The 12,730-nt window shown below is 38.5% G+C and overlaps 1 pseudogene; it reads left to right on the top strand.

Moving 5' to 3' along the window:
• Positions 1-1,165: 1,165 nt before the first annotated feature.
• The window catches only part of LOC103708842, a 44,155-nt pseudogene continuing 32,590 nt past the window's right edge, over positions 1,166-12,730 (top strand).

Genomic DNA, 12,730 nt, shown 5'->3' with positions numbered 1-12,730 from the left:
GATCGTGTCGCCCAAGTGCTCCAACTTCTGATGGACGTTATCGAGAAGTTTAGGGTCCGAGTCGCGAATGGGGAAACTCTCCCAAAGCCAAGCGAAGTTTCAGTCGGTGGAGATGGAGCTGCAAGGCAGGAGGTTCTTGGTGACTTTTTATACACTGCCGATAGTAGGGCTAGATGCCGTTCTAGGTATACAATGGCTCGCCTTGCTCGGCCCGGTGCTCTGTGATTGGAAGCATCTGACAATGAAATTTCGGTGGGACGACCGGGAGTGTGAACTATCTGGACATCCCCCTAGACTTGCCCAAGCTCTAGATCAGCAAGGGATGTAGCGAGAAGTAACAAAAAAGACCCAATTGTTCGTCGTCTTTGTCAAAGAAGGGGGCAACCACCAACCCGCAATTGAGGACGAATAGCCAACGGACCTCCGACAGTTGTTGAGACGGTACTCGGCACTCTTGAAGAGCCTCGAAGGTTGCCATCGGAGCGAGAATTCGTCCACCGAATTTCCTTACGAGAAGGAACCTCAACAATCAATGTGCGACCTTACCGGTACGCCTATTATCAGAAGAACGAGATAAAAAGACAAGTGACTGACATGCTAGAAGCTGGGATCATCTGGGAGAGCCAGAGTCCATTCTCTTCCCTGGTGCTCCTAGTGAAGAAGAAAGACGGAACCTGGAGGTTCTGTACAGACTACCAAGCACTCAACGTGGCCACTGTCAAAGACAGGTTCCACATCCCAACCATTGACGACATGCTCGATGAACTTCATGGAGCACGGTACTTCTCCAAACTCGATCTCAGATTGGGTTATCACCAGATCCGTGTTTAACCTAATGATGTTCCGAAGACAACCTTTCGCACCCATAATGGACATTTTGAGTACCTGGTAATGCCCCATCCACATTCCAAGCAGCAATAAACTCAATTTTTTAGAGGTTCCTGCGTAAGTTGTTTTGGTTTTCTTCGATGACATTTTGTCTACAGTGCAACTTGGGAATTGCATTTAGTTCTTATGAATGAAACCCTCAAGATTCTCACTGAACACCAGTTTTACCTCAAGCCCTCCAAATGTTCTTTTGGGCAACAGCAAGTCGAGTACCTCGGCCACATGGTTTCGGCCAAGGAAGTACAGGAGATGCCATGAAGATTCGAGCTATACTGGAATGGCCACAACCAACTCAATGACAGAACTACAAGGATTTCTTGGGCTGACCGGGGATTACTGGAAGTTCGTTAAGGACTACGAGATCATTGCTGCACCATTGACAGCTCTGTTGAGGAAAAGGCAGTTTTAGTAGAACTCCCAGGCTGAACAGGCCTTCCATCATCTAAAGCAAGCCATGACATTCACTCCGGTGATCATGATGCCAAATTTTTTGGGAATGTTTGTCATTGAAGCAGATGCCTCCGACAAGGGCATCGGAGCGGTGCTAATATAGGATGGGAGACCGATTGTCTACATGAGCAAGGCCCTGGGCCTAACAAGGAAAGGATGGTCCACTTATGCCAAGGAGATGCTGGTGATCATGGAAGCAGTGCGTATGTGGAGTATGAGATCATTTATAAGCCTGGAAAGGAAAACACAGCTGCAGACGCTTTGTCTCGCCAACCCAAAGCAGCCCTCCTTAATGCCATTAGTCGGCTGCTCTTTGACATATGGGAGGAGATACGGGCTGCCAACCGAGAAGACTCTTATTTGCGAAGCAAACTCAGGCAGCTTGACGCCGCGCCGGACCACATGAAAGATTGCCGACTTAAGGGAGGAATTCTATATTATAAGGACAAGGTTCTGATTCCACCAAGGTCATCCATGTGTTCCAAATTAATAGAGGATTTCCATAACACCAAGATCGGCAGTCATTCAAGGGTGTTGAGAACCTATAAACGAATCTCTCAAGCCTTCCACTGGGAATCAATGAGAAAGGTTTGTAGCGGAGTGTGCGGTCTGCCAGTAGCATAAGTATGTAGCACAAGCTCTAGCTGGGTTACTGTAACCTCTAGCAACACCGATGCAAGTCTGGAAAGACGTCTCCTTGGACTTCATTAAAGGGTTACCGCGGTCTAGGGCAAGTCATGATCCTAGTCGTCGTTGATCGGCTAACCAAATACGCTCATTTCTTGTCTCTCTCCCATCCATATACTACTAAGGGGCCGAGTTTTTTGAATCAAATCGGCCGTTTACATGGGATGCCGCGGTCCATCGTGAGTGACCGAGACCCTGTGTTTGTGAGCGCCTTCTGGCAAGAGTTCTTCAAACTCCAGGGGACCTCTCTTAACATGAGTTCAGCTTATCATCTACAGTCGGACAACCAGATTGAAGTGGTGAATAGATGTGTGGAGCAGTACCTCAGATATTTATGCAGTCGGTTTTCCAAGTCATAGGAGGCCAACCTAGCTTGGGCGGAGTATTGGTACAACACCACCTTCCATTCGACCGCCGGGATGACTCCATTTCGAGCCTCATACGAAGAGCTTCGCCTTCAATTGCCCGGTATATGGAAGGAGCTTCAGCCGTCGATGAGATCGACAAAAACCTAGTCGACCGCGACCAATTGCTGAAGAAGCTGAAGGGAAACTTGGAAAAGGCGCAAAACCGCATGAAACAACAGGCAAACAAGAAGTGGAGGAAAGTTATCTTTAAAGAAGGAGATTGTGTGTACTTAAAACTTCCTCCATATTGGCAACAGACCGTCTTCCGATGAGCTCACTAAAAGCTAGCTTAGAAGTACTTCGGCCCCTAACAAATAACTGAGCGTATAGGGTCAGTAGCATACCGGTTGGCGCTACCAAAACTGCTCCTCAAAAGAACATTGGGAGAAGGCTAGACCCCCTATACTGATCCGCCACCAATAAAAGAGGACGGGAACCTGATGCTCGAGCCTGAACTGGTTAGGGATTACCGATGGGTCCGCAAGGGAGGGAAGCTTACAGAAAAAATCCTTATACAGTGGCGCTCATTGCCTGAAGAAATCTTTGTATAGTGGCGCCACCTAGGAAGAGTATGAACTGATGAAGGAGAAGTATCCCGGAGCGAACCTTGAGGACAAGGTTTTGCTTGAAGGGGGAGGGGATGATGGGGGCGATGAGCTTCCCAAATCTGCCAGTCTCAGCGAGTCCGTAGGCCGAACCCACGTTACCTGGTTGCCATCAGCCACGACCTCGATAGCCTCCTTGATAGCCAAGGCCTTGACAGCTTCGCGCCTGGTTCGCAGGGGAAAATGGAGGAGTCTACCTCGATGAAGCAGAAAGTTGGAGGGCTCTCGACGAGGGGCCATGCACGTGGCTCTGCTGATAACCACGTCATGAAGACGGAGGAGGAAGAACCACGTCGCGAAGATGGAGGAGGAAGAACCACCATGCATGCTCTCCGAAGCGCAGATGTTGGGCGCGGTGTTGGTGTGCGATGGCCCGGCTCCTATGAGAACGTGGGAAGAAAGGCGGTAGAGGCGCTCCGAAGTGAGAACGTGGGGAATGGTGATGACGCACGATGGCTTGGCTTTCACGTAGACGTGGAAAGAAAAGTAGTAGCGATGCTCCGAAGCGAGAACGGTGCTGATGAGTGAAGGCTCGGGTAACACATCATGGGGAGGGGATTAAGAGCTGGGAAGGAGGAGGAGATAGTTTAGTTCTGAGTATTGCTTTCTTTTTTTTTGTAACCGGGTTGCTCTCACCCCAAGAAAAAAGTAGAGCATTGCTTGCATGGGTTTTTTCTCTCACCCGAAGAGAGGAGTAAATAAACCATCCCTCTCTCTCTCTCTCGACTGGCTCCTTCCTCTGATTGGGACCTATCAGTGAAGCATGCTTGAATTGTTATGTAGTGCATTTGAACTGACTTGTTTATTTCAAGCTAAAGTTTAAGTTGTTCCAAAAGAACTCATTTAGGAGGTTTCCTTGAGAATCTTAAGTTCCCCCAAGCTTTGTTATATCATGGTTTGATTCCCATTGTTGAATCTCAATCTTGTAGGTTCTTATATTTATTCTTTCTTCTTCTGCTTTCCTTTTGTTTTTTAAAAAATATAAATTTTAATGTGTGTGGGCTAGGATGGGAGAAAATCCAGCCAAAGTGGAGTAAGGGTGAGACTCAAACTTAGGTCATTTGTACCAACTAGGGCTACAAACAAGTTGGGTTGGAATAGAGATGGTACAACCCTAACCCACGCCATATTTATTTCAGATCAAATAATTGAACCTAACCTTATTCTATTTGGATTGGATTAATTGAGTATAATGTTGATTTCATCAATCCATCATATATTTTGATAAAATTTGGATTAGAAATAATTGAACACAAAGAATATTAAATATGTATAAATTGATTATCTAATTATATCATGAACATATTATATAATAAAATAATAAAAAAAACAAATTGTTTATTAGAAACAAATACTGCATAAGGCAACACAAACTATTAGTAACAATGTTATGGAACAGATTTATGTTTAAGGAGGGTTCTGAAATATATATTAACTATTGTTGGATCAATTTGGGTTAGCCTAGATTGGGAATTTAATGATCATTCAATCCATATTAGAAATAAGTCATGTTTTTGACTTCAAGCTTAATTCACATACAATTGAGTTGGATTGGAGCCGATTAATATTGGGTTGTTTCTAGATTGGAATGGGATCAATTTAATCCACTTTGCAGGCCTTTTACCACCTCCATGACTTTACTAACTATAAATAAAGGTAAATTATGCATTTGGTCCTCCAAGTTTAGGTTGGGTTAAGTTTCTAAACTTCAAAAAGCTCAAATTTGGTTCCTATTTTTTCTCAACTGTTTTAATATAGTCTTTTCCTCGGATTCTAACCATTTTCTCTCATCAGAAGTCCCCACCGGCATTATTCGGTTTATGTGGCTGATTACATAGCAAAAACTGCTTAAATAGATGATTATGTGACCAATTGGTGATGATGTGGTATGTGGGTGATGCTGCGGTATAACAAATGATTTTTTTTTTATTTTGATGGCTTGGCATATGGGTGATGATGTGGCACAAGCCGTAAAATTTTCTGCCCAAAAGTGTCTAATTGCTGAGTGCTACACCTTTATCCATGTATCATAAATTATGTTTTGGTCCTTTAAGATTCACAAAGATTTTACATGGTCCTTATGGTTTAAAAATCTTTAATTAGATCCTTGATCTTCAAGTATGATTTAATGGAGCCTTTTTGGCTTGGGGGAGCAGGTCACGGTTCTGAAGCAGGGCGAGTTGCTGGATGCATTTAAAAAGCTAGAGATGGCAGTGGTGTTCAGAATGGGGAGGTTGGGGTCGGACCCAAAGATGGTCTCAAGGAAAATTAGGCTTAAGGCTGCCATGGCAGAGATAGAGAAGTATGCAGGTTTGGCATTCTCAATTTCGCTGCCGTTGCCGAGTTTCTCCTTGAAGAAGGATCGGTCCGCGATCATAGGGTATGTGACTAAGGATCTCAAGCATTTGCCCTGGCTGGAGTAGAATGGGAAAGCCAGGAGAACAAATGAATTAAAAATAGAAATTGTTTTCTTTATTTTTTTCATCCTCTTTTGCTCTCCATTCTTTTTGAGTTCGGTATTGGACTCTCTCTGTTTGCCTTTTAGAAAAAATAGGATCAAGAGATAGAATGGAAGGTTAAATGAATAACGTGTAATAGGGTGTTATATGCAAGTCATGGTGGTGTAGATTTTTTTTTCTCTTGTATATATTTATGTCTATTCTAGTGGAAGTAGGAGGAAAGGAGGTGAGGTTAAGGATATGATTGAAGACGGTGTAGAATCGGTAATGTAATAATGTATTATTATTGTAACTTTATATATAATATATATATATATAACCTCTTCATATTAGTTTTAACTGTTCTCTTTCATATTTGTTTTACATTAAATCACACTTGAAAATTAAGGAACCTAATTAGAGATCTTTAAACTATAAAGGCTATATAAAAATATTTGTGGAACTTAGAGGACCAAAAATATAATTTGTGGTACATGGGTGATGATGTGGCACTTGACAATTAGATACTTTTGGATAGAAGATTCTACTGCATGTGCTAAGTCATTATACATATACCATGTCATCATCTTATATGCTACGTCATGACTCATATGCCGCATCATACAAAATAATTTATATCTATTTAATGCCATCGACATTAATCTTATATACTTGACGCTTATTCACCAATTAAAACCATATGAATCGCCCATCTAAATGGTTTATACCATATGAATCACCAACTTAATGTCAGCAGAATCTTCCGGGCGAGATGACAAGTGGCTGGAATCCAGAGGCAAGGAATGCACTCAAAATAAGTTAATGAAAAAAATAGAAGAATCAATATTTGAGCTTTTTAAAGTTAGGATTTATTAAAAATCCAACCTAGGCAGGTTAAGGGGATCAACAAACATTATTGACATTTATAATAATTACACTTTTTCTCTTATTAAGTTATGCTATATTTTTTAATAAGTCACACTCATCTTTTTTTATGAAAGAGAGCTCATTAACTCTTTCTCCTCTCATCTCTCTCCAGATTCGTCTGCTCCATCTTCTGTCTCGTACTCTCTCTCTCTCTCTGCGTGCAAGTAGAATAATTTAGGAGGAGTCCATCCTTATAAGTTACGACGTAGTCAGAGATAAGTTAGAAGAAGATTTAATAAAGTATTATAGGAGATAATTTGGAAGGAGGAAATATTTTGAGAATAGAAAAGTTTTCATACCATACCATCATCATACCTATATAGTTCTAGGATTTAAGATTTTAGAATGTCAGACACTAAATATCTAATAATTTTTTTAAAGGAGCTTGGCATGCTTACTAACCTGGAAGCTGAATTCTGAAGCTGACCACAGGATTGCTAATCTAATGCTCTCTATTTCAATAGCTCATGATTTCAACTTCTCAAGGATTCGGGATCCTTGGTTCTCATAGAATTCGTTTGCTCTCTCTCTCTCTCTCTCTCTCTCGACCCATCCACAGAACCAAGACCCTTCGATGGGAGGCATTGATGCTATTGATAGGAGCACCAATTGCGTGCCTTACCCCACGAACATAAAGTGCTGTTTGAAATATGGGCCATCGATCACAGGAGTGAATAGAAGCTGGTGCGAGATGGCAGTCAAATCCGTTGTTGCATGAGAAGGATTGATGGCCCCATCCACCATTTGGGTTGACAAAGATGGATTGAAATGAGACATTATCTATCCATCCTCGCCCCACCAATTATATGCAAAAAAGGGATGGATGGAGGAGCATATAGAGGATGGATATCTGCATTGAATAAAATTATTCCTCATTAATATTTCGACAAAACCTAAGCATGCTTTCTATTTTTTCTATTTATGTTCGCTATTTTTTTGGTTAGCTATTTTTATAGCATTAATTAACTATTTAAATTAATTAAATTAATTAATTAATTATATACATAAATTACCTTATATGAAAATTATTTGTAAATCAAATTAATATTAAAATTATATATATATTTTATATAATTATGAATTTAGAAATTATAAGCTTATATGTTGTCCTACTTTTTTTTAATATAAATAAGTGTTATAAATTGATATAATAATATTTTTATTAAGGGTGGTTTGGTAAAAATATTATACAAATATCATCCATCATTTTTTTCAGTCTTCCTATATCAAAGAGAGGAGGAAATCATCCCCATCTATACTTCTATGTTTTACCTCCCAAAAAAAAGAGGAGATGAATGGAAGATCCATCTATTTTCTCCCCCATCCATCCTTCTCCTCTTATCCATCCCTTCATACCAGCAGAGGTTAAGAGGCATGTTTCGTTAGAAGGATTTAGGCTCTAGAATAGAAAATGAGAAACGAATGACTTCCATTTCAGCCATTTATTTAGGGGCAGTTCTGTTTCTTATTTTCAGATTTTTGAAGCAAAAAATGGGAAGTTCTCTAATCTTCGAAAATCTAATATTGACTCTTTTCTAGTATTCAAATAACCATTTTGATTCTGAATTTCGATTTTGACTTAGATCACAAAATTAAAAATGCGTCAAGAAAATATAGCTTATTTTGATTTTCATTCCAATTTCCCGGTTTGTGAACCACAAACTCTCCCTCATGGCTGCTACCTTCTGATTCGAAGAATGGACTTTTTTTTGTGTTTGCTACATCAATCTAATAGTTAATATTTTTTTTAAGACTAAAAGAGGATTTCTCTCCAATGCTTACCGCAATCAATGGGATGAGTTCGCTGCAACGCATGGCTAACCCACCCAGTTAGACTATTTGGTGCAAGTAAAGTAGGTGGGATGGGCCCCAAGACCACTTCCCGTCCAACTACCATGACTCTGACACCAACCATCCCAAAGGAGCGTGGAAGCTCAGAATATCGGGACTCGAACTTTGTTGTACCTTTTTTTATTATATTATTTTATTTTTTTATTTGGCACCCAAATAAGAGCTACATAAAATATTATTTTTGTAAAAAAAAAAATATATTGCATCCTTCAGACACCATTGGATTATCCATCGGTCGCTCCGAGACATCTTTAGGTAGAGAAATAACGGATTACTACGGAGGTAGTAGCCCAGTAAAAACGTGACCTTATTTCTAATTAAGTATTTTCGAGTTCAAAATATTCGGACGTCGATTAAATTGTGGAGATCGGATGCTCCCTGCTTGAACACGAGGTCTGAAAGAACGTACTGCTGTGCTAACCGAGCCGAGCCTATGGATGGGAAGGATATGAATAAAATCGGCCGGGGTGCCCAACATACAACCATTTCTGCCCGTATCGAACATTCTCCTGGCAAAATGGAGGTCCAGTGGGCGCTGCTATGCGGGGGTGGGCTTGTCCCTTCCTCCACCTTCCTCTTTTCTTTAGCAAAAAAAAAATGATGGATTCGAGTTGCTTTAAGAGCTGTGCAGTTGCTGATCCAACGGTGGTAGAGCACGAAGGATACAATCACAATCCCGCTAGCCATGCGATGGGAAAGCTGCCGTGGTTTCGGCGCAATAACTGCTGCAAATACTATTTTTCTGGTGTATTGACCAACTTGGGGCTTTCAGTTACTGAAATGCATCAAGTTTAATGTTAGTACATGCAGGACAGTTTAGTTGTCAATGATGTATGACAAATTTTTACCCCAAAAAGTGATGTATGTCAAATTGCTATATTCATTATATTTTGTAAAATAAAAAGCACTAATATTTTTAATAAAGATATAATTTAATCAATCTTTTTGCCTTCATGAGATTGCATATGTGAAAGGAAAAAAAAAAAGGAATGAAAAGGCAAAAAAAAAAGATGCGTTGTGAAAAGCCATATCTTTTTATTTTATTTTGAAATTATTGTAAATATCAATTGACTTGTGTTTAGACGGTTTAGAGTTATCATGTGAAGAAACTCTTTGTGGAGTGGTATGAGCCTATTGAGGTACAGGGATTTCATTGGATTGGAACCCATAAGAAAGCTAGAGCATTTGTTGTTTAGAACCCATTTTACAGCAAAATTAATTCCGCATTCATGGCTTTTATAGTGTTTCATCATTCTTTTGGTGTTGTATTTTAGGATCGGTCAATTAGAAATAGGTCTATGTAGGAATGGTTCTTATCGTAAGATTCTTGTTTGATTGAAAATGATACGAAAATCAATCTTTTCAATCTTGTATTTTTGCATTACTAGCCCTGCCGTTAGAACATTAGGTAAGGTTAAATCAACAAAAATATTTTTTTGCATATATTAATACAAAAATTAGTATACAACCATATAACTTGTGGTAACATAATTTAATGATGGTTATGACCATTGTATCATGTTATAAACAAAGGTCGCCCAATTTTAGTGTAATACTTGATTATAATTATGCTATGACCATGTGGTGTCTTCTCTTCTCGTAAAAAAAAAAGAGGTAGATCCCTCCTTAATTTCATGAAATGTAAAATAGATTACTTGATTTCTTTGCAACAAAAAAAAAATAATGGATAAATAACAAAAAAAATATAACTTAAAAAAGAAGAGCCTACAAAGGGAAAAAAAATGACCCAAAGAAGAAACCACCGAGGACCCCAAGGCCCTAAAATATCAACATATTTTCACAGACCCCAAGCATTGATTGAAAATTATATCAGATGAATAAATTTAAAAATGAGGAATTCTTCAATTAAATTATTTACTTGTACCACTTGCTAAAGAAAGGCAAAGAGAAAAACAATATATGTATGACAAGTATAACAACTATTATTGGATTCAAAAATGTCCTATGCCTCGAACAATTTGATGAAGAAACTATTCAAATGAAAAGCAAAACTAAATTAGATGCCGATTAAATTAAATATATCAAACAAAACAAAATTTTATTCTTGTAGATGAGATAATTTTATTTTTTATTGAGTATTTTATATAAATAATAAAATAGAAATAAAACAAAAAAATATGGATTTTTTTTTGGTCATCCTAGAGGGCATGATAGAATAAAATAGATACTCTTAAGCATTTTTATAATTAAAATCAAACTTTTACAAATTTTTGCTGATCAGATACATATATATGTGCGCTCGTTATGGTCAGCTAGCATCCAACTTAATCAGACTCAATATAAAAAAAGGCTTCATGTGGCATATCATTACTAGGTCAATATTGTAGCCAAACATTCAAAATTGTACTCCAATGTAAAACACCAATAGAAATTGATAAGGACACCCAACTTGTCAACAAAGTCCTTTTGTTTCGTCATTTTAAACTTGTGAGAGAGAGAGAGAGAGAGAGAGAGAGAGAGAGTCAATAAATATAGAATAACCACAAAAAAGGACAAAGTTGTTGCTAAAGATCATCCACTGCTCCTTGATAAGTAAGTACATTAGTATTTTTGCAAGTGCCATCAAACACAGTATTCTTTTTATAAATCTCAAATGAATTGTGCTTATCTAAATATTTTCTTCTATGTGTAAGTATTTAGATTTTCGCATGCCAAGAGCATCAGAAACACCAATATGGTACATCCAATCAATAGTCCCATAATACTTTTACTGCATTAGCCATTGGAATTAATTAGTTTCCACTAATCAGATGAGAAGTTTTAGAATTCCCTTACAACAGAAGGCATCCATATTGGCATGGTAGTCCTACATTTTTTTTTTTTTTCTAAGATAGATGATCATACGGTTTTATACGAATATATCCAACAAGATCAAAAAATAATAAGTTTCGAAGTGCTTTAGGCAATTTTCTTTTTCCAATCCACAGTGTACCTCTAAACTCTAAAGTAACTAGCCACATACGAAGCTATCCAGTCTGCAGCTTCGTTAGCTTCTCCGAATACGTGTTCGGCCTGGAAGGCTAAATCGCTACTAATTATAATCTAAATGATGTCTCGAAGCAAAGAAGGGCACCCTCCACTGCCGTGGGGCAACTCGCCGCGGGGGCAATCTCTTTTTACATGTGCTGAATTCGACAACCCAAGTCTATTATTGTTAATTTAATCTTCGGCCCTTAGATTCTCTTCCAACGGTTCAAGAGATGGGCAGGTAGGAACAAAATACTAAAATAATACCGACTAGGGGTCGAAAAATTGAGCCCCGTTCTCTTCCTATTATCTTTTTTAATTTTTCTTTCTAATTATACGTTGCATCCTTGTACCAAATATATATATATATATATTATACGTTGAATCCGGCCGTTAGTAACAGAGAGAGGCGGAGGTAGGTGGCTGGCTAATCTATTCAAAAAGAGAAAAAAAGGGTGGCTGGCCAAAAAAAACCAAGACCTTTGAGAGTATATAAGGCGGCAGGGCCCCCGATTCGCCCTTCTGCAGTGCTCCGAAATCGCATCTGGAGGGTTCGTTCGTCTTCCATGATCTCTCTTTCTTCTTTGCCGATTGTTTATGTTAATTTGTAGTTGTCATGCTTGAAATCGACGGGCTTGATCTTGTGTTGGTTTGATTTGTGCCCTAGATTTTTTTTTCATGCGGTTCATTTTGTTGAAATTTGAGGTTTTTGGTGGGTTTAGCGTCTATGTGGAGTTCTTGGAGTTGGAAGATTGGAAAGATTAAAAAAGACTTCTTTTTTGTTAATATTTTTGAAGTTCTTGTTTCATTAGGGGCATTTGATCTATCGGAACTCCATGATGTTTGAGTTGCAGCTGTCGGGTTTAAATATCATGATGTTATTTGAAAGATTTTTTTTTTTTTAAATTGAAATTCATCTAGCATGGATTGTGCTAATCAATTTCTAAGTCAAGCTGTCATCTTGTTTGATCTTAGTTTCATCTTATGGTTAAATGATGTAGTTGAAGTGGGTTTTAGGTGTAATTGTTCGTTAAATTTTTTTTACATCTTGTTTGTTTCGCTGAACTACTTTTTATAAAATTACTTTGTTTTCATTCCATCTGATGTCATTGTTTTGAGGAACTTGTATAATGTCGTTTGGGTTAAAAATATTACTTTTTTCACAACCGTTCTTGCTGCTAGAAATGTTACTAAAGCATTTGGTGGTTTAGTTATGGTCTTGCTATTGTAATTCTGCTTATTTTATACTTGTTTATCCCACTATCCATATGGTGTAGTTTGCTTCCATAAACTCTCATCATGTTGACGTGTAACTAGTGCAAATACAGCCGATTGAATGCTAAGAAGGCAATATATCTGATAATATCATCATTATTCTGCTATTATTATTATAGGAACTCTATTATTGCTGGTATTACATATTCGGGAAAATGTTTTTCTTCATGGAGAAAGTTCATTCTATTATATGTTCGAGTTCCGGTTTCTGAAA

This window comes from Phoenix dactylifera, unplaced genomic scaffold (assembly GCF_009389715.1).
Source record: "Phoenix dactylifera cultivar Barhee BC4 unplaced genomic scaffold, palm_55x_up_171113_PBpolish2nd_filt_p 000328F, whole genome shotgun sequence".
Lineage (NCBI taxonomy): Eukaryota > Viridiplantae > Streptophyta > Magnoliopsida > Arecales > Arecaceae > Phoenix > Phoenix dactylifera.
This window is presented reverse-complemented; position numbering and strand designations above follow the sequence as displayed.